Source organism: Mustela nivalis (genome assembly GCF_964662115.1).
Source record: "Mustela nivalis genome assembly, chromosome: 1".
Classification (NCBI taxonomy): Eukaryota; Metazoa; Chordata; class Mammalia; order Carnivora; family Mustelidae; genus Mustela; species Mustela nivalis.
This window is the reverse complement of record NC_139020.1, coordinates 175,980,127-176,006,168: the sequence shown is the minus strand read 5'-3', so window position 1 is coordinate 176,006,168 and position 26,042 is coordinate 175,980,127. Positions and strand designations below refer to the sequence as shown.

The 26,042-nt window shown below is 41.2% G+C and overlaps 2 long non-coding RNA genes across 4 annotated transcripts; one reads left to right on the top strand and one right to left on the bottom strand.

Moving 5' to 3' along the window:
• Positions 1-6,199: 6,199 nt before the first annotated feature.
• LOC309847373 lies at positions 6,200-8,402 on the bottom strand. Its single transcript, XR_014302427.1, has 3 exons — positions 8,343-8,402; positions 6,815-6,903; positions 6,200-6,364 (listed from the first exon to the last, which is right to left on the bottom strand). It is a non-coding gene; the product is annotated as an uncharacterized lncRNA (long non-coding RNA).
• A 79-nt stretch (positions 8,403-8,481) lies between these two features.
• Positions 8,482-25,643, top strand: LOC309856883. 3 transcript variants are annotated; one of them, XR_014307381.1, is made up of 4 exons: positions 8,482-8,784; positions 9,700-9,773; positions 11,951-12,064; positions 25,355-25,643. It is a non-coding gene; the product is annotated as an uncharacterized lncRNA (long non-coding RNA). The 3 variants fall into 3 exon arrangements; XR_014307382.1 differs by lacking the exon at positions 25,355-25,643 and adding an exon at positions 14,473-14,753; XR_014307380.1 differs by lacking the exon at positions 11,951-12,064.
• Positions 25,644-26,042: the final 399 nt, after the last annotated feature.

The window sequence follows — 26,042 nt, the reverse complement described above, 5'->3', positions numbered from 1 at the left end:
CTGAAACTGAAAGCAGGGTAATTGGGGGAACATGTGACATGTCCCAGGAGACGAAAAGTTCTCATTATTTTTAGCATATGCTAAGTAAGCCTAGGTAAGTGCAACACACTATAAACACAATTTATGGAAATGAAAAAATATAAAATCCTGGATACTGCCTCCCTGATACCAAAATAGAGCAGTATTATTTTCTTCAGCATTTTCCTATGTTCTTATTTTTAAAAAGAGAAGTTATATTTTATTTATTTGACTTATTTTTTTTTATAAACACTCTCTAACCATATCCAGCTGTCTGGCTTTGTTTATAATAACCTGTTTACTCATCATCAATTTAAACATACAATCTGAACATCTGTCTCCTTCTACCCCAACTTATTTGCTTTCAGTCTTCATTTCAGCTTGAACTTGAAGGTCAACATCTTTTTCTTCTGGGCTCAAAGGAGTTTTGAGAGGTATGTTTAATTTAAAAATTCACATCCCACCAACCGCCCCCCCCTCAGAAAATAAAAAAGGAAAAAAACTGGTCTCTGTTACACAGAGAGAAAACAAAGTAGGAAAGAAAGGCACTTTGTTTTGCCAGACAAAGACAGGCTATCAATTTTCATAAATCTGCATTCCCAAGACAACTGCTCACGTCTGGTAAGAGGTCCATTTCTTTGAACTTACATACCAGAAAGTATTTTTTCCCTTGTCTCAGAAGGCTGAAGAATATAGTTAATAATAGTATATGTAGAACTTAAGTAATCGAATACAGATAATTTTGTTAATTTCAACAATTCTATTTTATAAGGATGGGGTTCCTTGGGGTTGGGAAATTGGTCCAGAGCTAAGTAGGGGAGCCCTGAACAACAACTTAGACAAATACGCTCTCCAGTTTTCTAGAAAACATTCCTTGCCACCATCATATGTGTTTGTGTACATTTACATGTCAGTTTGTTAATTATAAGATGGACATTTAAATATATTATTGAAACAAGGGGAATCTGGCACAACTCTGACAGGATTGGCTAACTGTATTAAAACTGTTTTGTTTCAAAGAGTCAAATATTACTAATATTTACTGGTTTTGTAAATGTATATGCTGTAAAGTCTTATAACTTTTGTGCTTGCTCTTTTCTGTCTCCCCCTCCAGTTTTAACCACCGAATAACCAACATTCTTGTACACATACAACCCTAACCATACATACATACCAACCTCAAGTATGCGTATGTATAGTATCTGTCAGCCTTAATCCATTTCCTAGTGAAGTTTTATAGCTGGGTCTTTGAGACAGACAGGGCTCATGTTACTAAGACTGCCTAATATACATATAGCTCATTAAACAATGAGAGCTTCATAAATCACTAAGCATAAATAGCATAGATCAGTTGATGCAACATACTGAAAGACCTAGGTTTTAAAATGAATCATTGTTCCTGCATATTCGTAGTATAGGAGAGTCCCACAGTTGGTTTTTAGAGTCATCCAGACCAGATTTCTGATGCAAGTCACTTTGTATGCCCAACAGACATTTAGCTTTCTTGGACTCTTAAGGATTTTGAGTCAGCAGGTTGGGGTAGATCCTGCGGATGTGCAATTTTCAAAGGGGCTTCGGATAATCTTCATGGTGGGGTGGTTTGGGGAGCAACACTAGACCTTTGCTGTTCACAGTGTGGTCCATGGATCAGCAGCATTGGTATTACCTGGAGGTAGGTTAGAGACAAAGAATCTCGTGCCCCACCCAGGTCTAACAAGTCAGAATCTGTATGCCAGCCGCATCCCCAGGTAATATGTATGAACATTAATGTCAGAGAAGCACTGTTCTAGACCAGTAGAATGATTATCACTGTCTTTAATATAAATCCATAGCCCCAAACTCTATCTTATTTTATTTTATTGTACTTTTTGGCAGTTCAACATATCCTATAACTTCATATTGTGAATCTCAGTTCAGGGAGTATGTTTTCATGATGCTGAACTTATTGGTTGAATCAGTTAGTCTGGTCAGGTAAGTGGTTAAGTTTGTGAAGACATAAATGAACTCTCAAGAAGCCCCAATCCATCAGCCAAGATAATTATTCATTATAATGTCAACCAAAATACCTACTTGAGTGATTGAATCATTGCCGTTGCAAAGCCTTGTTCTGATGGGGCACTATGGTGATTTGCCATGACAAGAGCAGGACGCACCTTGTATGTTTTCACTGGAGTCATGGCGTGTGGGTTAAAATCCTGGAGTTTGGAAAGGAAAAGAGGTGGGTTTCAGTTCTGGTTTGTCCACTTATTACCTGCATGTTCTTGGGCATTTTTTCCTCTTTGAGCCATAGCTTCCTGATGTGTTAAGTGGAAATAATAAGAGGCTCTGCCTCCTCGTGCTTGGCATATCATACCCATGTTATAAAGGTCAGTTCCAATGTTTTTATCATTCAAAGGGTTTTAGGAACTAGTTGTTTTGTTTTTGAGTTATGGTTTATGATAGAATTCACACTTGAAAATGTATAGAGTATAGTCTTGGTTTGGGAATGGCCAGGAAGCCAGGAAGCTTTATCATGAGCAGTCTATGTAAATATAAGTAAATTAAGGAGAATTGAGTACATCTCATTTAATTTATGGATCTTGATAGTCCTTTTGAAGAAACCCCAGGGGATTATCCAAGCATATATGAATCCTCTACGTGAATTCTGGATCTGGTTCTCATATACCTGTGATTTCACTTAATATTTATTACTAAGCTGTAAGAGCCATAGGACCTTTGAATAGCATTGGTTTTCTCTGAATTATTGAATGGCTTTCCTGAAGGGGCATTGGAGTAAGTGGCAAATCACAGCACAGTTGGCCTGGCTTCTAGCCCAACATTTGAATTCAGTAGTTTCCGATTAAAGTGAATTTTCAGGGCAAGGGATATATAAATGCCAAAACACATAGCCTGGAGCTTGGTGGTAGGGGGAAGGAGCAAAGATGGTTCCTTTGGTAACTGTGTATGTGTGCACAAGAGTCTTATCCATACTCAGCTTCACCCCAACTTGCTTCTTCACCTCCCCCTCCCAGAGGCACTGCCCACTGTTTGGTCTCCTCAGTATTTGGTAAAGTCCCTTGTGGTATTAACTCCAGAGCCAATTCTCAGAAAACATTTGGGGTTTCAAAATCACTTTTCCTCCAATAATAACTTGCAAGAGGAAAAAAAAATACAATTGATGATAGTAACATTTTTTTTTTAACTGACTCAGTACATTTGTTTTGGTTTTTATGTGGGTCTGAATGACTACATTCATTATACATATATACATTACCCAACAGTAAGCCACTTTCAGTCATTTACTCTTAATCACTGCTGGTAACTGTAGAAATGATTTGATGATATATATTGAGATTTGTGAAAGTTTGCATTTTTTGAACATTTTATTTGAACTAGTGATCCTCAGGTTTATTAATAACTATCTGCCTGCCCTTAATAGATTTTCTTTTTTTTTCCACAGAGTTGTGGGATAGCAATTTTGAAACTACTTTCTGTGTAAACTAGGACTGAACAGATGAGTAAACAGATAGAAGATAGTAGGAGCAATACTTGAGATTTTGGAGAAGAGAGTCACAAATACAAAAAGGGCAAAAATTAGAATAAATCTTCTTCTGTTAAATTGGAATTGACAGTCATTTCAATAGTAGGTCATATAATACTCATTATTTTTTAACATATATAGCTATGGATACAGTTCTAGAGATGGATACAAGTACCTATATGCACATACTCATGAGAGAGTATGGATATACAAATTTGTATTTTCCAGCTCTGTAGGTTGAAAGAGTCTAGAATGAATAACCTTTGGTGGCCATATGCATTCCTATTTTGGTCCCAAAATGCCATTTTCCCCTAAAAGGAACTAAGACCCCTTGGAGAAATAGCTGATTCTAGGGGAGAGGCAACAAACAAAAATGAATAAAAAACAATATAGACTTGGAACTTCATGCTATGTCTGAAAGTAAGAAGTGTTCAAAGATTTATGGGAGTATGCCAAAAGGACATGGGTATCAACATAAAGGAACTTCCACTAAGTAAATCTGGAACACTTGGAGTATCAAAGTAGAGATAATAATAGACTATGACCCATTAAATAAAATAGGAAACCATGAGTCCATATAGCTATAATTAGTTAAGGAGAAGGAAGGGTTTTCCTTCTAGGAGACTATAACTGAGAAATGCAGAAAGAAGGATGGCATCAGAAAACCACCATATGGCAACTATCTCAGTAACAATGAATTCAACCTAAAATAGTCAACATATGCTAAACCCAATGGGTCAAAGTTTGAGGAGTAATAGATATTTCCCTAGTTTTGTAAAATATGTATTAATTACAAAGGAGAAAAAAATGTATCTTCACAAATGAGAAACGTAGCAGACACCACTTTAACCAAAGGGTCAAAGTTGACATCCTGAGTAATGAGACAAACCCACATGAGGAGCCTTATGATGGGATGCTCTGAGCACCCCAGCTACAGTATTCCTGTGGCAAATGCATAACCTAAAACCACTTGGTAGGAAATATTTGAGCAATCTGGAGTGAAGGACATTTTACAACGCATGGGCCTTTATTCTTTAAAGATATCAATATTGTGAAAGACAAAGGACAGTTGAGGAATTGTTCTAAAGGTTTTATTTATTTGAGAAAGAGAGAGCCCATGCACACGTGGAAGCAAGTGGGAGGGGGGTAGAGGGAGAGACTCTCCAGCAGACTCCCTGCAGAAAGCAGAGCCTTATGCAGGGCTCCATCTCAGGACTTAAGATCAGGACCTGAGCCTGCAACCTCAGCCAGACTAAAGTCCCACGCTTAACTGACTGAGCCATCCAGGCAACCCTAGGCATTGTTTTAGATTACAGAAAGCCAGAGGCTTATGACAACTGAAGAAAATGTATGATCCAGGATTTTATTTGCTATAAAGACCATTAGTAGGACAATTGGAGAAATCTGCATAAATTCTTTAAATTAGACCATATATACCATCAATGTTAATTTTCTATCAGATTTTTATATGTGCTTCTATAGGAGAAAATCTGTAATTTTAGGAAATAAACACAGAAGCATTTAGGTGTTAACATGTATCATGTCTGTGAGTTACTCTTAAATGGGAGAGAAGAGAGCTTGGAGGAAAGAGGGGAAGGCAGAAGGGAAAGGAAAAGAGAGAAAGAGAGGGTTAGGGAAATGGAGAGGGGGACAGGGAGAGGAGGTGGGGAGAGAGATTCGTAAAGCAAATGTGGTGAAATGTCAAAATGTGGGAAATCTAAGTAAAGGCATGTAAGGGATTATTTTGTACTCCCCTCCGTCTAACCTGTAAATTTAAAACTAGGACAAAATGACAAGTTAAAAAAAAATGTACTTTTGATTGGATAAGTTCACTTCTAAGAATCTCTCTTCAGTATATGAGTACAGATAACAACTTATATACAAAGTGTTTATTATAGAATTATCTACAATACAAAACTAGAAATAATACATATATAAACTCATAAGAGAATGTACAAATGTTTAGACATAAGCATTTAAAAATACTATATAGTCAGTGAAATGAAGTTTTTCCAAGAAATTTAATTAAGTGGAAAATACTATAATGATAATAATTATAAATATGAACTCAATTATGCAAAAATATATATAAAATAAAAAGGAGGTATACTAATATGTTCATGGAGCATTTCCTTAAAGAGAAGAAGTGAAGATTGCTTTCTTAAAAATGTATTGATTTTCATACTTATTCATAATTAACATAATTCCAATAAGAAAGTAAAATATTTATTTTCATAGCTTCTAATTTAAGATTCTGTTTGATCTGAACAACTGTGAGGTTTTCAGTAAAAGAATATGGTGATCATGGGGTGCCTGGGTGGTGCATTTAAGCGTCATTGGATTCTTGGTTTCTGCTCAGGCCCTGGTCTCAGGATCATGGGATTGAGCCCTGTGCCAGGCTTTGTGCTTTGCATGGAATCTGCTTGGGATTCTCTCTCCCTCTCTCTCTCTCTGCCCTTCCTACTTACATTCTCTCTCTCTTAAATAAATGTATAAACATTAAAAAAAAAAAAAAAGAATATGGTAGTCAAAAACTAGAAAAACTTTTTCAACTACAAGATTACCTCAAATATGGGCACTTTAGAGACCTCAATTTATAAATTAGCATACTAATTAGAAATTTTGACTTGTCAACACATTGGTAGTTTAATTAATTTTTTGCTACTTTTATTTCAAAGTAATAGGATTACACTTACTCTTCCTAAAATAAACATTTCCTTGTTTCAGACTGACCTTCTCTCTACTAAACACATGTACATTATACATCATTCTGAGATGTGAGTTCCAAGGATGGGAAGTGACTTCTGATAAACTGGCAGATGCTTTCTGTAGAGGAAGGAAGACTTCATTATAAGGGATGGTAGCTATGATTTCTCCCTCATTTAAAGAGCTCATAAAATGTTGGCAAGGAGAGACTTTGCTGAAGATAACATAGGAACGTTTTATTTATTTATTTATTTATTTAGATTTTATTTATGCATCTGACAGAGAGAGAGACCAGAAGTAGGCAGAGAGGCAGGCGGTGGGGGGGGGGGCAGGCTCCCTGCTGAGCAGAAAGGCCAATGTGGGGCTCGATCCCAGGATCCTGAGATCATGACCTGAGTTGAGGGCAGAGGCTTAACCCACTGAGCCACCCAGGTACTCCTTACATAAAATATAAGAATATTTTAAAGAGTTGCTAGTCAGGAGTAATTTGAAATTTTAACAATGGTTGTGGTGAAGGATGTTGGGGCAATATTTCCAAGGCTAGAACCTTTTCTTTCAAAGCAGACACACCTATTATTTATTGAGGATTTCTTCTTCACATGGAGTTGGTTCAGGCAACTTTTTGAAATAACAGAGATTGTTTAGAATGTTCCACATTCCTGAAAGAAGATATTAGGAGAGAATTCACAAAAAGGAACACTTATTAAGCAAAATGAAAAACGACTTGAAGTTGGGTCTCATCAAAACAATGTTGGTAAATGGAAACCAGTAATATCAACAACCATTAATATGAATTGACCATATCCTGTTTGCCTAGTGCTTTGCCTGCCTCACCTTCTTTATTGTTAGTTCCTAAACTGAATTGCCCAAAAAAGTTCAAAGTAAAGATTGTCTTGCAATAACTTAGTACCATCTTCTATGCTTAGTACCCAAATAGCTCAAGGAAGATAGCCTGGATAGTTTGTTTATGGGAGATAGAAATTGAATTCAAGCAAGAAATCCCGGAAGTTGGGCATCAGGTGAGCCAGAGGATTTGGCAAAGGAAGGCATGAGGCAATGTTTCCATTAGGGATGATTGGAAAAGAAAGAGGCTGGAAAGGAAATATCCATGGGCTGCTGGATTGCCAAGAAGAACATGACTCACCAATGAGAGATTTGTTATCTGAGCCTCTAAGTCCCTTCTTGAAAAGTAATACTTCTCCTGAGGTGGATTGGACTCAGGAAGAATGAGATGTGGGAATCTGGACGCGTTCCATTTCGAGGGGGAGTGATACCAGACTACACTCTGCCGCCAGTACCTTAGAGGAAAGGTATTGTGTTTCCTGTGGACTTTGTTACAGATGGACAAGCCTGATGGACAAGTGGAAGCAAAGGAGACTAACCATTTCAAATGAGAAAATCTTCCAGTGAGCCTTTACTCATGCCTGCAATCTGTCTTTTCTTTCTCCTCCTCCTCCTCCACATTTTTTCCCACATGTCGAAATCCTGCTTTAGTTTAAAGGTCAACCCACAAATACAGTCTCCAGAAGAATCTTCCCTGATCTACTCCAGAAACGAATGGCTCTCTTCTTGGTGCTTTCATTTCACTTCCCTTATTCTTTTTGTCACATCATGTCTCGTGCTGCCATGGCTTGCCTTTTACTTTAGCAATTGGCATAGACGTCGGTCTTTGATATCATGAAAGCTCTTTGAGGGCAGGAACACATCTTATCCTGTTATCCCTAGATCATCACTCAGTGCCTTGCCCAGATGAAAGATCAGTAAGTATTTGTTTGTGAAGTGGCCCATCTGTGCCATATGCTTTCACAAAGTGAAGATTATGAACAGAGAAGAGGCATAGTGTGACAACAGGCAGGCAAGATGGAATAGATAACAGATCTAGGAACACGAGAGAGAAAAGTCAGCTAGCTACACCATTCACTCTCTTTCCTCTAAGATGTATTTGTGAGTTGATCTCAAGTCAGTAATGACACTTAAGGCCCTGAGAATCAAAGTGAGGGCCTCACCGTGCCGCTGGAAGAATGCTGGCTTCAGACTGAGTGTCTGCCCACCTGACTTTCAGAGGGCATCTAAGTGCCATGCACATTATCCTCCTCACCTGCAAAATAGAGATGAAATACATGCCTTCCCTTTGCACTGGCTTGTGGTCAGAACTCATGAGGTCACCAGGAAAGTGATCTGGAAGCTCAGAGTTCGTTTTCTCATTATTGCATCAGCATCACCTGGGAGGTGGTTAGAAATGCAGGACCTCAGGCCCCACCCTAGACCTCCCGAGTCCGAATGTGCATTTTAACAAGGTCTGCAAGCAGTTTTCATGCACGTGAACCATTTCAGAAAGTACTACTCTCAGGGGCTAGAGACTATAATATACAATTGTTCATGAGGTCTGGTATGTATGTATTGGGGAAAATGGATGTGGACTCGGTCCTGGTGACTGAGCATTGGAAGGGAAGCTAGACTGTGAACAGAAGGGGGCTCACACCCAGCCACTGAACTGGTGAGGCAGGAAACAAGGAACCTCTTCTGTTACTTATAAAATGGTAGGCGTGCTGATCCCTCTGACATGTGTTCCATTGACGCCAACTTTACTAAGTTCTTTTCCCTGTCCTTTTCTCTCATCAAAACTTATCTGTATTGTGTTGTTCTTTCTCAACAATCCTTGCCTCATGAGAGTTAGGTAATATAAACTAAAGACTTAGTATTAGGTAGTATCTCAGAAATTTGCATGATGTGAAAGATCTTCCTGAGATAGTGTTTTCATCCCAAGAGTTAGGTGGGTAGTAGAAAATTTAGAGTGCCAAGGAAGACCCAAAGGGCTCATTAAACAATACCATGTTGAGGATTATGACTGTTAATGACCAGAACTTTGTGTATCCCAGAGCGGTAGGATGAGGGTAGGACTAGTGGATTTGCATTCATAGAGGGCAATCGGATATTGAGAAGTGGCTAGAGGAAGTTTGGAAATGATCATGATCATTAGAGTGACTATGCATTATACACCTACTGTGTGCTGGGCAGTCTGCTGGACATTAGAACTTTGAAAATGTTATCCCATTTCATCCACGCTTTAACTCTATAATCCTTATTTTATAAGCATAGCAGCTGAGGTTACAGAACTTGCACAAGGTCACACAGCTAGTGTCCAGTGGAACCAAAATTGGAACTCAAATTGGATGGATGGCAGGGCTAAAAAAGTACCTCTGGATATCTAATTTTTGATGCCATAAGCACACATTTAAGAAAAATTAGAAGGACTGTGAAGATAAAAAATTCCCCCCCTCCGTACTTTATTTCTGTGTGAGACAATAATATTTCATAGTGGGAGTCAAGATTTTGGATAGTAACTAGGATACCCTTTAAATTTTATCCTTGAGTTTGTACTTGCAAAATGAAACCCCAAAGTATTACCACTTTCATCAAAACTTTTGTTTTGTCTTTTGCTGAATCACAAATAGTTCTTGTATGAAGACATCATGAGGGTTAATTGAGTCTGACCTGGAAGAAAATACCTACATGTTTATATGAAAAGGTAAGAAGTTTTGTATTCATAAAATTCTATCTTGTAGAACAAATTGTATGTTCTATCTTTTATATGTTTTAACAGCGGATTCTAAAGGACAAATAATTTTAAATATTTTTGATCTTATAGAGTTAAGAAAGGATAGAGCACTAGTGTATACCTTTTAACAATCTTTTGGGAAAATTGCAATTTTATGCTCTTGTGTAGATATGCACACATTCTAAAAGATACAGCATATGACAATTTTAATTTCAGAAGACCAAGACTTTGGAATGAAATATTAATATATTCCATAATAACAGTCCTTGAATTTACTCTCCTTGGTTTCTAGGAGTTCCAGTGTTAGGGGATGAAACACACATGATGTTCTTCCCAACCATCTGGAAACACAGATGTTTAACTGCTATCTAATAGGGGTCACTTAAAAAAATAAGTGGGCCAGAGCAACAGAAAACCTTTTTTTGCAAATATAATATTAGTGCATCTGTTCTAAGGACAACATGTAATTCTCTCTAGCTATATGCTACAAGGAAGGCAGAGAAGATTTAAATTTATAGGGGAAGCAGGAATGTTTCAAAGAGTTAGGAGTCGTGGATTGGATGTCAGCCACTGCTTCAAACACAACCTCCACTGTCTATGGGAATTTATATAGGTCATTTAACCCCTCGTTATCCAATAAAATAGTGACAGGAATGGCATCTGTACAATGTGGAAAGGATTACTGGGAGAATTGGATGGAAGGATGCATGGTAAGCTTTAGCACGGGACCTGGCGTGTTATAGTTAAGAGAAAGCTGCTTTTACTGAAAACTGACAAAGGTTACATCTGATTATTTACAACAAGGAAAGGAATTCTGACTTCAGCTATATATGGGAGCTCTGGATGGAAACTGGGTGAATTAGCATTAGAATGATTGGAAAATGCTTTAGAACTTGGCCATTCTCAGCCCCTTTCTATTTCTGCTCAATTACTAAGAACTGTGGCTTTTTACGGGGTCCTGTGAATTTCTTAAGGCTCAAAAGGCAACAGTGGGGACTTCTGAAAGAAAATGGAGTTCTGTAGATTTATTTTTTGTATTTGTGCCAAGCCCTTTAAGATGCCCTATAATTCCACCAAGAAGATTTTCGAAAGTTCTACCAGCTTGGAGAATCTGAAAACCAATGTCTAGAGGATGATGGGAAACTTGATAACTAGACCAATGTGTAGTGGATCATGTTCCTGAAAGATCAGCAAAATCTTGGATCAGGCTGTGGTCTATACTTCTGTTCTTCATTGAAATCTTTCTGCTTTAAAGGCCAGCAATGGTCTTCACTAGGAAGTGATAGAGACTCTGTGGGAAAATGATAAATCACACACAAACCTTTTCATCTTTATATAATTATGGTTTAAATTTTATTGTTTATGCATAACAACATGGATGAAATTGTGTCTTCTCAGCAGCTGGTTTGAGGATTTTTTTTTTAACTGAGGAAATGTGGCCTTTGCTGAGAAGTTACATTCAACCGGCTATGGGGTTGGAGCAAGTGTGGGGCCGGGACAAGTGTTCACGCAGAAGAAGGAAGTGACTTTACATTTATAAGAATCAGAAGCTGGAGTCGAGGCAAGGGGCCAAGAGAGATTGAGAAGCCATGGGGTGGGGGTGGGATGAGAAAGAGAGAAACCCACTGAATACTTAGAAAATAGCCTGGATAGGAGAGACTGTCTTGTGGGGACCTTTTTTTTGAAATCATCACTGTGGGCTCTGAGGTAGAAGCATCCCCTTTGCCTCACTGAAAAACTTCCACAGAATTTACATTGCTCCCCAGTGCTCACAGTTTAAGCAGATTCTTTTTTGGAGAACACAAAAAGCTACTTACTGAGGCTGCCTCAAAGTAGACGTGAGGGGAAAATGGAGCCTGTGTGGGAGGAAAGCGACATATGGTGCCCATAAGTGGCACATGCTAATTGTGGAGAAACGAGAAAATATGGGTGAGCAAAAGAAAAGAAAGGAATCGCCCAGATTTATACCATCCCGAGACAGCTATTCTTAATGTGTTGATGGCTTCTGGTCCTTGTTCTAGATTATTGTGCACATTTGTGTTGTTCTATTATACTTTTCTTAAAAGAAAGTGCGATCCATGCAGTAAATACTGCCTTCCAACCTTTTTCATGTGTCTAACAATATGCTGAGGCCATCCCTCTAACAGCAGAGTGTTTCTGGTGGAGGCATGTAGAATACTCATGTGAGAAGTACTGGTTTCCTGCCTGCTGCTCTCACCGTTACTGGTCTCATCTTATCCTGATGGCTAAATCTTAAACAGGTATCTGTTTATTTATATTTAATTTATCCTTCAGATAAATTTTCCCTTCTCTGCTTCTTCCTCTCACACTTTCATTCATCTGTCCGTCAATGAATAGTTGCTGTCTGAATCTGCTTGGGCTACTGTAGCAAAATACCAGGCTGGAAACTTAAAATGCAGATATTTATTTCCCAGTTTTGGAGACTGGCAAGTTCCAAAGAAAAGTAGTGGCAGCTTCAGTTCCCGGTGAAAGTTTCCTTCCAGACTTGCAGACAGCTGACTTCTCTCTGTGTCCTCACATGACAGAAAGAGAGAGAGAGAGAGCAAGCCAGCTCTTGTCTCTTTCCCTCTTTCTGTAAGGAAGGCCCTAAAGACCTCATCAGACTTAATTAACTCCCAAAGGACTCACCTCCCCATAATATCACATTGAGGGGTAGAGTTCCAACACGTGATTTGTGGGGTAGACACAAAACACTTAGATCCTAACAATTGGTGAATGTTTCCTCAGTGATGGGCCCTGGTTGAGGTTCTGGAGATACAGATTTGTTGACCTCCTTATGGAAGACACAGGCTATGAATCAAATGTGGAAAGAATAATTTAGGGAAGTCATGCAAGGAAGTCATACTGGAGCTGGGATGTGAAGGATGAACAGGAAATAATTAGGGGAAGACAGAAAAGAAGAGGATCTCAGGGAGAAAGAATAGTAGGTGTAGAGACTTGGAGACAGGAAGGAAAATTCTAGAACAAAGGACTGAATGAAGATGAGTATTATGAAAGGAGACATGGCCAAGAGGTTGCCAAGAACTGCTGGTTCAAAAGGATCTAGTATTTCCAGGCCTTATTTTAAATAAAATTGCCCTTAAGAAATGTTATATCACATTTAATTGTATTGCATTTGAAATATTCCATTGAGTTAGGTTATTCCAATGAGAAAATTTAAATAGAAAACTACCAGACTATGGATATGGTAAGGAGGAGGCTGAGTAAACCTGAATGAATCTTCAAGAACATATAAGAAATCCCACTTTAACAGTATTTGGGATTCCTTTAACAGCCCACAACTAAAAGCTCATCTGGGTTGGGCTTAAAAGAGATACGCCCATTCCTAGTGAACAAACCAGCAGTGTAACTAGATGGGCTTAGTCATATTCGGTAGGTTCTTCCAAAGGACCATTTCATTAGTCACTAATCCTGGGCCCAGTTTTTTCTCAGCCAGCAAAGTATGGCATCCACAGAGCAAAACAATGTGGATGAAAAGGCAAGAATGCTATTGCTCAGTTAACAGAACTCCATGATATTGTTGGACAAGGCCCAGAATTAAAACACAATTTCATGAACACTTCACTTTCATGAACAATACCGGTGAGAATTCTAAGTATTATTTGTTGCTCAAATGTAGTATTTGGCAATCACTTTGCTTTGGCTTGGGAGGCCACTAGCCCACATTAGAGCGTTTGTGTGAATAGGAAAATGGCATCCCCTACGGCAGATGCTTGACTTAGTGATGTTAGAGGGCGTCTGTGTGAATTAGGAAAAGGTAAACCTCCCTTTGCCCTCATCAGTGTAAGTCACACCAGGAAGTGCAGCATGGTCAGGGGACTGCTGGGAGGACTGGGGCTTTACTTGCCCCCCTGGAACCTGGGTGTCAGGCACAACCAACAAGAATACACCAATGATTTTGCTTTAATCTCATTTTGATGTAAATAATGGCTACGAGGTTGCTGGCCTCATCTTTACTTTGGTGATTTTTTAAAGCAAAAGTGAGGTGCACCTGCGTGGCTTGGTGGGTTAAGGCCTCTGCCTTGAGCTCGGGTTGTGATCACAGGGTCCTGGGATCGAGCCCCGGGTCGGGCTCTCTGCTCCTTGGAGAGCCTGCTTCCTCCTCTCTCTCTGCCTGCCTCTCTGCCTACTTGTGATCCCTGTCTGTCAAATAAATAAATACATAAAATCTTTAAAAAAATAAAGAAAAAGTGAAAAAAAAGGCAAAACAAACAAACAACAAACAAAAAACCCCAGGCTTAAAAACCACCATTTTTCTTTTATTTGAGGTCCCAATATTTGACCCAGTACATTACCTGTCCTTATTGTCATACTGAGGACAATTGATCACATTGCATGAATAATTTCCTACTTTCACAGGAAAGTCAGCAGACTTGACCCATTTTTACTTATGATGAAGGAGACCATTAATTTTCAAGATTGCTCTTTTCTTACAGTGCTGAGTTACACTATGCTCAAAGCATAACTTTGCTTTACAGATGCCTTTCTGGCTTTTATTTTTCCATTTATTAGTGGTCTAGAAGGACCCCTATTTATGGCTCTTTATTGATGCTTCTAGGAAACTGGTAGCAATCTAAAGGGAATATACTAATACTATAGTAAATGGAATTGATTCTCTAATTTCCCTTTCTATTTTTTCCATTGTTAGAGTATAAGAAAACAGCCGATTTCTGTTCAATTTTTGATCCTGCCACATTGATTTTGTATCCTGCCACATTATTGAATTGCTGTATAAGTTCTAGTAGTTTGGGTGTGGAGTCTTTTGGGTTTTCCATATAAAGTATCATGTCATCTGCAAAGCACCAAGAACCATAAGATATCTGGGAATAAATCTAACCAAAGAGGTAAAGGATCTGTACTCAAGGAACTACAGAACACTCATGAAAGAAATTGAAGAAGACACAAAAAGATGGAAAAGCATTCCATGCTCATGGATCAGAAGAATAAACATTGTTAAAATGTCTATACTGCCTAGAGCAATCTATACTTTCAATGCTATCCTGATCAAAATTCCACCAGCTGAGTGGGGAGCCTGACAACGGACTTGATCCCAGGACCCTGGGATCATGATCTGAACTGAAGGCAGATTCTTAACCCACTGAGCCACCCAGGCACCCCTTTGAAATTGTTTTTTAAAATGATTTTAATGGCTACAGAACCAACAGGGAAAAACCCAAATGGTTTCCTCAGCAAGTTCTCCTCTCAAACCACTGTGCCCAGGGAAAATTATTATGACAACAGGGGAAAATAGGGCAGTTCAACTGAATCCATTTTCTCTTCTTCTGAATTGTCCTTCTCAAGTATACAACCTTTGTGTCAAATATCGACTCTATTTAGGCCAATCATTAAATCGAGCTTAGCACCAAATTTACAACTTTTCAAGAACACGAAGTGAGCTGGTTCTGGACAGTTGGAAGATGCGCATATGAGCACGGAAACTTCTAGACACCCCCAATTTCATTAGTCTTCCCAAGGGCTTCTTTTGTGTTCTCTGATGTGACTTGCATCATTCTTTAGTAATTTAAGGGTATGTTCCTTCTCTCTTTCTAACACTGCCTTTCCACTTAGAGATGATCTTTTTCTCTCACATCCATTTTCAAGATAAACAAAAAGAGGTTTCTCTCTCACAGTGTGCCAAGCTTTGCTGGCAGTCAAAACAAAGAGAGAAAGAAAGAAAAAAAGAAATACAACAATTATATAAAGGAGGAGGGGCGACACGTAGGAAGCCAAGAGCATGGGCATCGGGACGTGGTTGAGGAGAGGCACACATGCCAGGCGAGCTCAGGGGCTTGACACAGAATAGGGTTCATCAATAATTTCACCCCACAAATACCCAATCTACCTTGTTCTGGAAATGGTGACTGTTGAGGCCACACCGACAAGATATCCTACAGCCAGGGGCTGTCTTCTGTGAATTTATTTTCCTTCTAGTTAAATGGCAAGTAAAGCAGGTTGGGTTTAGGAAATTTGGGGTTTTGTCTCAGCTCTGCCATTAACTTGTGTTTTAGTCAGCTATTGCCTTAATTACGCTGCAAAACAAATCACCCCGAATCTCAGGGACATGCAACCATAAGCATTCATTTCTGGGTCCCTGGACTGTGGCTTGGCGGGCACAGCCCTGCTTCTGGCTGTGAGTCGGTGGGTCAGCTGGGGTGGCCCTGCTCGAGGCTGTCAGTCAAAGTGAGGCTGACTCCAGGGTCTCTCATGCTGGGGTCAAACGGAAGGGACGGCCGCTCTTCCGGGCATAATCATCTCATATAGGAGCTCAGAAGCTCCTGAAGGGCTGATGGGAACACACCATTCCTCGCATGGCCTATGCCTGGAACTGCTACCTCTCTTCCTCCACTGGTCAAATTAAGTCATCTGGTTGAACCTAACATCAAAGAAGGGGGGCGGGGGCTGGGTGGCTCAGTGGGTTAAGCCTCTGCCTTCGGCTCAGGTCATGATCTCAGGGTCCTGGTATCGGGCCCTGAATCGGGCTCTCTGCTCCGCAGGGAGCCTGCTTCCTCCTCTCTCTTTCTCTCTCTCTCTCTGCCTGCCTCTCTGCCTACTTGTGATCTCTGTCAAGTAAATAAATAAAATCTTAAAAAAAAAAAAAAGAAGGGGGTGGGGTGAGGGGAGACTACCTCTCCCTTGGAGTGGGGAGAGGAGTGACTACTGGCTGAACAAGAGAATTTGCCCTAACTTGATTTCAGGTGTAGCAACTGTATCTCTTCTTAAGGTTTATGGAATGGGGCTTTGGACCACATAGGCAGGGAGAAATAGATCTTGCCAAAGATCAGGTGAGGTAACAATAGTTATTAACTACCTTTATAAAAGTCAAAAGTAAATATACTTAGTGATCTCCACAAAAATCATAATTTAGGTTGGGTATATTATGTTTTAAAGATTTATTTATCTATTTTAGAAAGAGAGAGCATGAGTGAGGAAGAGGGAAAAAGAATCTCGAGCTGATGCCACAGTGTGGGCAGAACCCCATGCAGGACTCAATCTCATGGCCCTGAGGTCACTACCTAAGCTGAAATCAAGAGTCAGTCGCTTATCTGACTGCACCACCCACCTGCCCCAGGTTGAGTATACTATTAAATATCAGAATGTCAATGAGAAAGTTGCCACTGGCTTTTGACCTCTTGAATGTTTCTGTTCCAGCCCACTGGAGAAGTAGCCTTACGGAAGCAAAGAAGCAAAGCTTACCAGGTTACCCAGTAGCAATCTCCCACGTCCACCCCAGGGTTTCTGATAGATCAGGGATCAGGGATCAGCGAACCATGGCCCGTAGGCCAAATCTATTTTTGTACAGACCAATCTGTAACCCAAGGATGGTTTTCAAATTTTTCCATGCTTTCATTTAAAAAAGAAAATAATATTCTGTAATGTGTGAAAATAAATAAGTTACAAATTTCAGTTAAAGAAAAAATCCTTCTTAAAACCTCATCATGTTCCTCCATGTTTGTATTAACCCCGCTTCTGGACTATAAGAGCGGAGTTGAGGACTAAGGGGAGAGACTGTAGGGCCAGGAAAGCTCAATATATTTACTCTATGTATACTGGCTTCCGACCAGGAACATTTGCCAGCTCCTGAACTCAACAATTCACCCAAATATAAGATATGGACATTGTATGTGTTTCTTAGAGGGTTTGAGGCCTAACTGTTCAGTACCATGAGACAGAGAGGGGAACACAGTATCTGATGGGTCCCTGTGCCTCCCCTAAATCAGGATCACCCTGAGAAAGGCGGGAAGCTCAAAGGCAGGGATCCCTGACTCTCCCTTAGCACAGAGGGAGAGGGCAACTCGGATCTGCCCACCTCTGTAATGAAGAAAGAAATACTGTTTTTTTGGCTGCCAGGGCAAAATTCTGTATTTTCCTCCTTGGGTGTTTCTTGACCCTGGCTGGGTTCAGTATCCAGCTACTCAATGGCCCATAGAGCACGCCTCCATGACGTCCTTGTCTATGTTTCCTATGGCATCATGAGTGATGCCAGAAATGGCTCTTGAAGTCTCCCCCTGGACACTGATTTACATTTCATGCTGGTCAATGCTGACAATTTATCTCCTATTGTTTTTCACACACATTTTTCTAAACCTCCGTAAGCTTAGATTTGGATTTAATTTTTGTTTTATAAAAACAAATGTCATCCCACAAGGGGAGATAGCTTTTGTTATAAACACACACGTGTCGGACTGTAAAACTTAATGAAATTCACAACCGAACGTTATAATAAAATGGCCTCAGGACAGAAACAGTCTGATCAGCCTCCAGTGAGTCACAGATGATCGGCTGGAATCGCACACAGGTGGCTGAGGGCACAAGGCCGCTGGCGTCTTGCCTCACAGCACACAGGGGACGTGCATTTTATGACCCAACTCTGCGTGCCCTGTCGTGCTTTATTGTTTGCATATTTCTGTTGAAACCTGCCCTGGCAATGTAGCTGCGGAGAAATTACAGTCTGCAAAACCACACTCATTAGGAGAAGTAAGCGAATATTTCATTGCCCGAGAAAGGACCAATTGATTTGCAAAGCGGCGTCCAGATGAGGTAACTCAAGTTTTGGGGGCCCTGACTAAGATTTGCAACTTTGAAAAGGAGCATAAAAGAATAACTCCCCTTCCTCCTTCCTTGTCTTTAAGTCTTTTTGGGGTAATCCTGTGGGAGAATGGGAAGTATTTTCTGTAATTTGGGTGACGTGCTTTATTGAGTTGGACAGAATCATTGAGAAAGTGGACATGACTTTCAGTTAATGACATAGAAATATCTGAGTGGCTTTGGGGAGTAGCAGTATGGAGAGAGCTTCCCAATCTTTCATTCCAAAATTAAATCACGAGCTCTATTACAACTGTTGGGAGGTGTTGCAAGCTTGCTGAAATGATCTGAGGGCCCATTTACAGTACTTGGTTGTGTACCCATGCTGAGCTAGCTGATGGTGGGGGGGTGGGGGGAGGGGGGTGAGAGGAGTACATTCTAAGAAAAATAATGCAGACCTTATCGTGAGATTGACTGATGTTACAAGGGAAATGTATGGGACCATCAGCAACATGAGGCTAATAATGCAGAAAAAGCTACCCAATGTGAAAATAAATGCATAAATACTATTGCATTATTTTGAGAACAAGTAAATCACCTAGGTTTTTGGAATCTTAAAAATGGTGGTACCACTACCACCAGTAGCCACTTCTAAGGGTATCTTCCACCCTTTTCTGGATGATATTTAGATGATGGAATGGTTAAGAGCAGGCTCGGGAACCAGACCACCAGGGACTAAATCCTGGTCTGCCCTGTAAGAGCTCTGTGACCTTGGGAGATTTTTCTAGGATCTCTGTGCCTCTGTCTTCTTTGCAGAAAGAGATAAGAATAGCAACTACCCGAAAGGTTACTGTGCTGATAACAGTAAGTTCATCCATGAGAAGAATTTCACACCATGCCTTGCACATAGGGAGTACTTCACTGATATTAGCTGTTATTATTGTAATTATTTGGTGTATATGTTTGTACATCCACTTAGGACTCTACAATCAAAAAGTTATTTAAGAAGAAAGAGGGATGAGAACTAACATTTATAGCATACCATGGGCTAGGTCTTAGCTCATGACTTTCTGTTTATTGTCTTTTCTGCTTCTTCTAATGGTCTTACAGTGGTACAGATGAGAAAACACATTCTAAAAAGGCAATGAACTTAGAAAGTGCCCATCAACTATATGTAGGAAGAGCTAGTGTCAGCCTCTCACTGATCTATGCCTGGGTAAAGAGCTTGAGTTTGGAGTTTAATTCCTGCCTCTGTCTCTTACTAACTGGTCTTGGACAGTTTAACCTCTTTAAACTTCATTTGCTCCCTACAAAAAGTGAATAATGATAGAAAGTACATCACAGGTACACCGTAAATATGAACACCCGCCAGTGTACAGCACAGTATATGGGACTTGAAAGATAACGATCAGTGGCCACTAACCACAGGAGATGCGCATGTCTGTTGGGTCTGTATTTCCTCATCAGAACACTTATGATGTGGTTAGCCCATCCATCGTCACTATACCAGTGTGACTTGTAGGATAGTGGTTACCCGAAGTAGAGTAATTACCATGTGTCCTCAATTTCTGGGACAAGGCTTTTAGCTCACATCGGGTGATCAATAAATACACAAAATGGTTGTTGAATAGCTAAATAAATCCATTTTTTATATTTAAATTACTCATTCTTGGGTTTTCTTTGAGGGTATGAAAAAAGGCAGCATACATACAGTGGAATATTATTCATCCTTAACAGAGAAGGAAATCCTGCCACCCAAGGCTTCAGGGACTAATCTGGAGGACCTCGTGCTAAGTGGGAAAATCAGTCACAGAAAGATAAACACTGTAACGCTTAGATGTAGTATCTCAAATACAAATACTTATACGATGTATTTAAAATCATCACACTCGTAGAAGCAGAGAGTAGAATGGTGGTCTCTAGGGGCCATGGGGAGGAGGAAATGGGGTAGAACTTTTCAATAGGTAGAAAGCTATAGTTATACAAAGTCACCCAGTTCTAGAGATCTGCTGTACAACATTGTGCCTACAGTTAATAATGGTATTACACACTTAAAAATTTGTTAAGAGGGTAGATCTCATGTTAAGTGTTCTTACCACAATATCATACACACACATGAAAGCTACTAGAACTGAAATTTTTGAAATAGTTCCCATTAATTTCAAGGAAACGTCACCCAAGAAAATTTTTCTTAAATTTTAAATTAAATTAAATTAAATTTAAAAATTTTCTTAAATTTTTCTCCTTCCTTAATTTGGCTTGAAGAACTGACATTTATGGATGATCCTAATAAGTCTTGCTGCTCTTTGCAGAAAGAGGGATGGTGATAGGAACAAGAAGTCATGGCCTGCCTGGCACTTCAAGACTGCTTAGTGACACGGCACCATCACTACCAAAGTGCTACCACCATTAGCTCATTCTCTGTGCCCCAAATGATACCCAGACCTTTCCAACAACGTCCTCTTTAACCCTCCCATCAACTCTTCGAACGAGAATTCTCATTTCTCTTTTCTCAGTGAAAAAGAACTCATGTTCAGAGAGTTCAAGTGACTTGCCCAGGGTTATACAGCAGGACTGTGTCAGGGGCACGGTGGGGATGTCACTCTGTCTGACTCCAGAACCCTTGTACACTTGCTGTCTCTCTCTAGTCTCCCAATTCTGCGACGGATTTATTGAGTACCTACCACTAAGTAAGTAGGTATGTTTAAAGAGGTTAGAACAGTGTCAGGCACAGAATAAATGCAGTGTGTTTGGTAAATCAGTAAATATGTAAGTTCTGGGCTCGATTGGAATAGAGCAAGGAGCAAAGCACATCACGGTCCCTGCTCTTGGGGACTATGATGGGGGAGATGACAATGAGCATAATAAGTGCGCAGTAGAGGACAGCAGAAGGTCAGAAATGCTATGGGAGAACTCAAGCCCCTCTGGGAGATCCAGCAGGAATGTTCCTAGGGCTGGCTGTTTGCAGTATTCAGTGTGGTGGTCAGGGCAGGACTCAAGGAGAAGGTTCATGAAAGAAGGTCCTCTGTCTGAGGGAAGGTATCCAACAGGGAACAGCTAGAGCAAGTGACTACGGGTGACTGAGGAACTGGAAGGAGGCCAGGGGGTCTGGGCTGGAAGAAGCCAGGCTAAAGTGGTGGGACATGGGGGTGCCTGGGTGTCTCAGTGGGTTAAAGCCTCTGCCTTCTGCTCAGGTCATGATCCCAGGGTCCTGGGATCGAGCCCCACATTGGGCTCTCTGCTCTGCAGGGAGCCTGTTTCCTCCTCTCTCTCTCTCTCTCTCTGCCTGCCTCTCTACCTACTTGTGATCTCTGTCTGTCAAATAAATAAAAAAATAAAATAAAGTGGCGGGACATGGAATTAGGAGGAGGAGGGGGTGAGGGGCGGTAGACACTGTAGGATAGTCCAGTCCAGGCTGCTTGGCTTAGCATCCCACCATCTGACCCCTACCGGCTGGTCTATTATTTGCAATTCTTGCTTGGGGACATTTAGAAGGTCTCAATAGCCACTTCCACAGTTTGACACCTGTGGGGGAGGGGCGGAGAGGGTTGGATAGAAGGCACAGGCGCCGGCTGGTCAGCAGGGTCTGCTCAACCCAGGAACATGAGATCCGGCAAAGGGCAAAGGTGATGTGGGTGACTGCAAACCTACAGCATCTGTCCGCCCCGCACAGATAAAGGGACCGAAAGGGTCTGAAAAAAAAAAAAATGCAACAGAAGGAAAGGCTCTCTGGGAAGAATAAAAGGCTGAGCAACACCAAGATTGGTAAATAGGTGTGTGTGTGTGTGTGTGTGTGTGTGTGTGTGTGTGTATTTAATTCAAATGAATTACTGTAGTAACGGCCTGCCATGAGCAAGTCACGACAGAGAACCCAAGACAACTCTGTGACATGGAACAAGGTTTCAGGCATCTCGAAACACTAGAAAAGGCATTGACATTTGGAGTCAAGAGCAAAGATCGGCAAACTTTTTCTGTGAAGGGCCAGAGAGTAAGTTGGGCTCCGTGGGCCCTCTATGGCCTCTGTTGTAACTACTTAACTCAGCTGAGGTAGCAGGAAAGCAGTGGCAGACAAAGGATTCACAAGGAGGTGAGGCTGTGTTCCAATAAAACTTTATTTATAAAAATTGCAATAGTCCTGATTTGGCACATGGGCAGCACTTTGCTGTGCCCTGAGCTAGGAACTTACATTACTGTTAGTTCTGCTCAAATGTCTCCTCGCTGAGGGTCTCTACCTGCTTTCAGGACCATGTTAAGTGCTCCACCTACTAAGCCTAATAGAATTCTTACAGTACAAATATTAAGATCTCTACTTTGCAGATGAAGAAAGAGAGGCTTTGTTCAGAGAGGGTCAGTAAATTAACTAGGGTCACACAGCGATGAAGGTGCAGAACTGAAAAGCCAGTCGTGGGACACGATTCCTCATGACCTATTCTCTCTGTCAGAACACACAGAACCTCACAGAAAAGCCACGCAGATAGTAATCGGATGTTTAGCCCTTTGTACCAGGCATGAAAAACCAAAGAAAATGAAGCTGAGATTTCAGTCACCATGTATTGTAACAGTCACAATGTCCATTTTACTTCTGGGAAAGGAGAAACAACAAAAAAAGTTATGCTTCTACTTTGCCTTCTTTGGTATGTGTGTGAACTTCCCTCCAGAGATTTCAAAGCTGCTTGGCTCTGAGGTTCTGCATTTCTCTTGGAAACAATCTGTGCCTTTATGAATGCCAGAGGGGGCTTCTGGGCGGCAGAGGGATGGATCAAGGAACTCTGCCCTTGTCCTGAGCGACAGACGGACAGACTTGAGAAGGAAGGGGGGTAGGGAGTGAAGTGCAAAATTACTCCTTAAGTCCTGTGAACACTTCAAACTTGTACAGAAATAAGGCCACTGCCACGTCCTTCTCCCTGTGCTCTGAGAACATCAGCCTTCTCTCTGTCCACAGATTACATGCCAAGCTCTGTCCTGAATCATGGCCTCTGCTTGGAATGCTCACATGCCTGATGTCTCTTGAGACTCAGATCTTGGACTCAGTCCTTTCATCTTCAGAGGAACTTTCCAGAGCTCCTAGTCTCCATGTGCCAGCCTCAGGACTTTATCACAGTAGCCTCTACATGTTCTTGTCTACTCATTCGTGTGCTTTAAATTCTCTGTTGATGAGATCACACACTCCAGGGAAACCAAGATCTTGCCTATTTTTTTCATTACTGCCACCAGTTGCCTAAGCCAGTGTCTAGCACAGAGAGGGCATCTGGAGAGTGTTTGTTAAATGAATATGTGATCGACAACAGTCACGAAGCAGCTACATGGAGTGTTTATTAACAGCCAACGCTGTCCTGAGCCTTCACACGCATTTTCTCACAATTCTTCTCAGCAACTCAGATTCCTCAAGGAATGCTGATTTGTCCCCATTTTACAGAGGGTAGAGTGGAGACCAGGAAAAGTGAGCCCTGCAGGCACACCGCGCCACAGCTATGATTTTCACTCAAGCCCATCTGACTGAGAAGCCCCCATTTGCAAGAGATGGGGAAACTGGAAGATGTGACCATGCCTATTCATGACCCTAAGGGATAATGACAATGTTCTCACTAAGGGGCAAAGAACCAGGACAAGAAAGGTAACAGAACCACACCAGCCTCAGTTTCTCTGAGGACCTACGCAACAGTGGAGGCATTGTCATCTGTGTCCAATTCCAAGAAATGTTCAAGAAGGAAGAGCAGACTGACCGCCTGCACGTTTCTGAGGGAGTCCATGGGAGGGCACCAGGGCATAGCTTGTTCTGGAACCCCAGCGAGGCGGCGCTGCTGTCATTTGGTCCGGCCACATTCTCAAGGTGAGTTATCAAAGAAACAACTTTCAGGGGGGAACTAGAAATCTCGCTGGGGAGCCCTACTCTCCACCCAACCTGGCATGTCTAAATCCTGCTTTGGGTGTGACAGTCGTCGCCTCTGCCTGGTTGGGGGCTGGATTAAGAAGTGACACTTAATAAAGGCGTCTCCAATTCCACCACTTCCATTTGGGCTTTTGGCACATTTGCTTCGAGTTTCCAGCTTTGATGTGGGGCCTCGTTCAGCCGTCTCTGAAGCTGGGGAGCAAAGCGGCTGCGAGCAGGAGGTAGAAGGGAGGCTTGGTGTTTGAACTGGCACAGTGATTGATTAACCCTTTCTGCAACTTCTCCGGTGAAAAATAGACGTCTCGGTGAAGCGGGCTCCAGATGGCCACAGGATGTAGGCTACATTTCCTGAGATGCTGATTTGGGGGGTTGTACGCCCTGTAACAGATTGAGTTTGACATGTAGCCATACGAACACGCGAACCCTGGGAAGATTGGTTTCCTGGAGGGTCTTGGAGGAGTTTGGGAGTGGAGATTTCCTTCTCTCAGCAAATTTCAGTCTCAGGGTAGCTCTGGTTCCCGCACAGCACACAGAGCAATCCAAAGAGAAGGGACAAAAATAAATTCTCAAATAAAGCATGCATACAACTTATTTTGGTCTTGGTTCTTTGTTTTGCATTTTGTGGACTCCACTGTCAACTCCTAAGCCTTGAATACAACTGGGTTGAAAAGAAAGCAGGAAAAAAGAAAAGGAAGGAAGGAAAGGAACCGAAGGAAGGAAGGAAAGAAGGAAGGACACGGCAATACTGAATTTGGCCAACAGGCTTTCTAAAGAAGTTTGTGAAACATAACCCTGTTGCCATAACATTCAGTGAATAGAGCAGTATTTTCATTTTGGGAACATCATTTAATATTTTAAGGCAAGAGACACTTGCTCTTTTTCTCCCATTTATTGCATTATTCCAAACACACTTATTCTGGGGTAAAGTCAAAGGAAACCAGCTCTAGTCTCTTGCTTAAGTGAAAAAGAAGGGAGTGTTTACAAACGTGTTTTTAATCAGACTTGTTTCATTTTATTTATTGTTTTTGCCATTTACCAAATATGTTGCTAGTTCTTTCGAGGAAGAGAAAGTACCATGCGAAATGTGACTGTGTTCTCTCTGTTGCTTTACCCACAGGTCCAGGCTTCACAGTTACCAGTTCTGAGAGTGGGGAGACTTGGTTACCTGCCATCATGACACCTGTTTGAAACCCTGGAACTCTGGGACCCACCGCAGCCACCAGGCCAAGCTCCTCACCCAACCCTTGAAACCAAACCAAAAAGCAGAACAAATATGCCTTCCTCCACTTCTTAAACATGTTTGTAGTGGGAAACTGGATGCAAATGAGCAGAATGGCTCAGTATGGATGTGGGCATATGTTTATTAAAAAAAAAAAAAAAAAAAAAAAAAAAAGCCGGTAAGACAAGGCATTGGTTGGTTGCAGTAACTCAAGATGTGTTATTTGACCAGAGCAGATTCAGCCTCAGCTATCAGATAGGTGAATTTTTGCCTGTGCATCATTTCTTCTGATTGGTGCTGGAGAGAAATTGTTATGTCTATTTGGCCGGGGCAAGCTTGCTTTGACGCTGTTAGAATGGGGCTCAGCATTATGTGGATTTAGGTTGCCGTTCCCCCATGTCTCACCCATGGCAGACATCACTAATCGATGATGGCACTCTTTCCCACTGAATCTACGAGGCCTCAGAAGCCTGTCACTGTGAGGCACTGTGCAGTCAGTCAGTCGGTGTTGGAACTGTCATCACATGAAAATCGACTAGGGCTAACTGCAGGTGACACAACAGTGTCTTGCATTTTTGACAGCCTT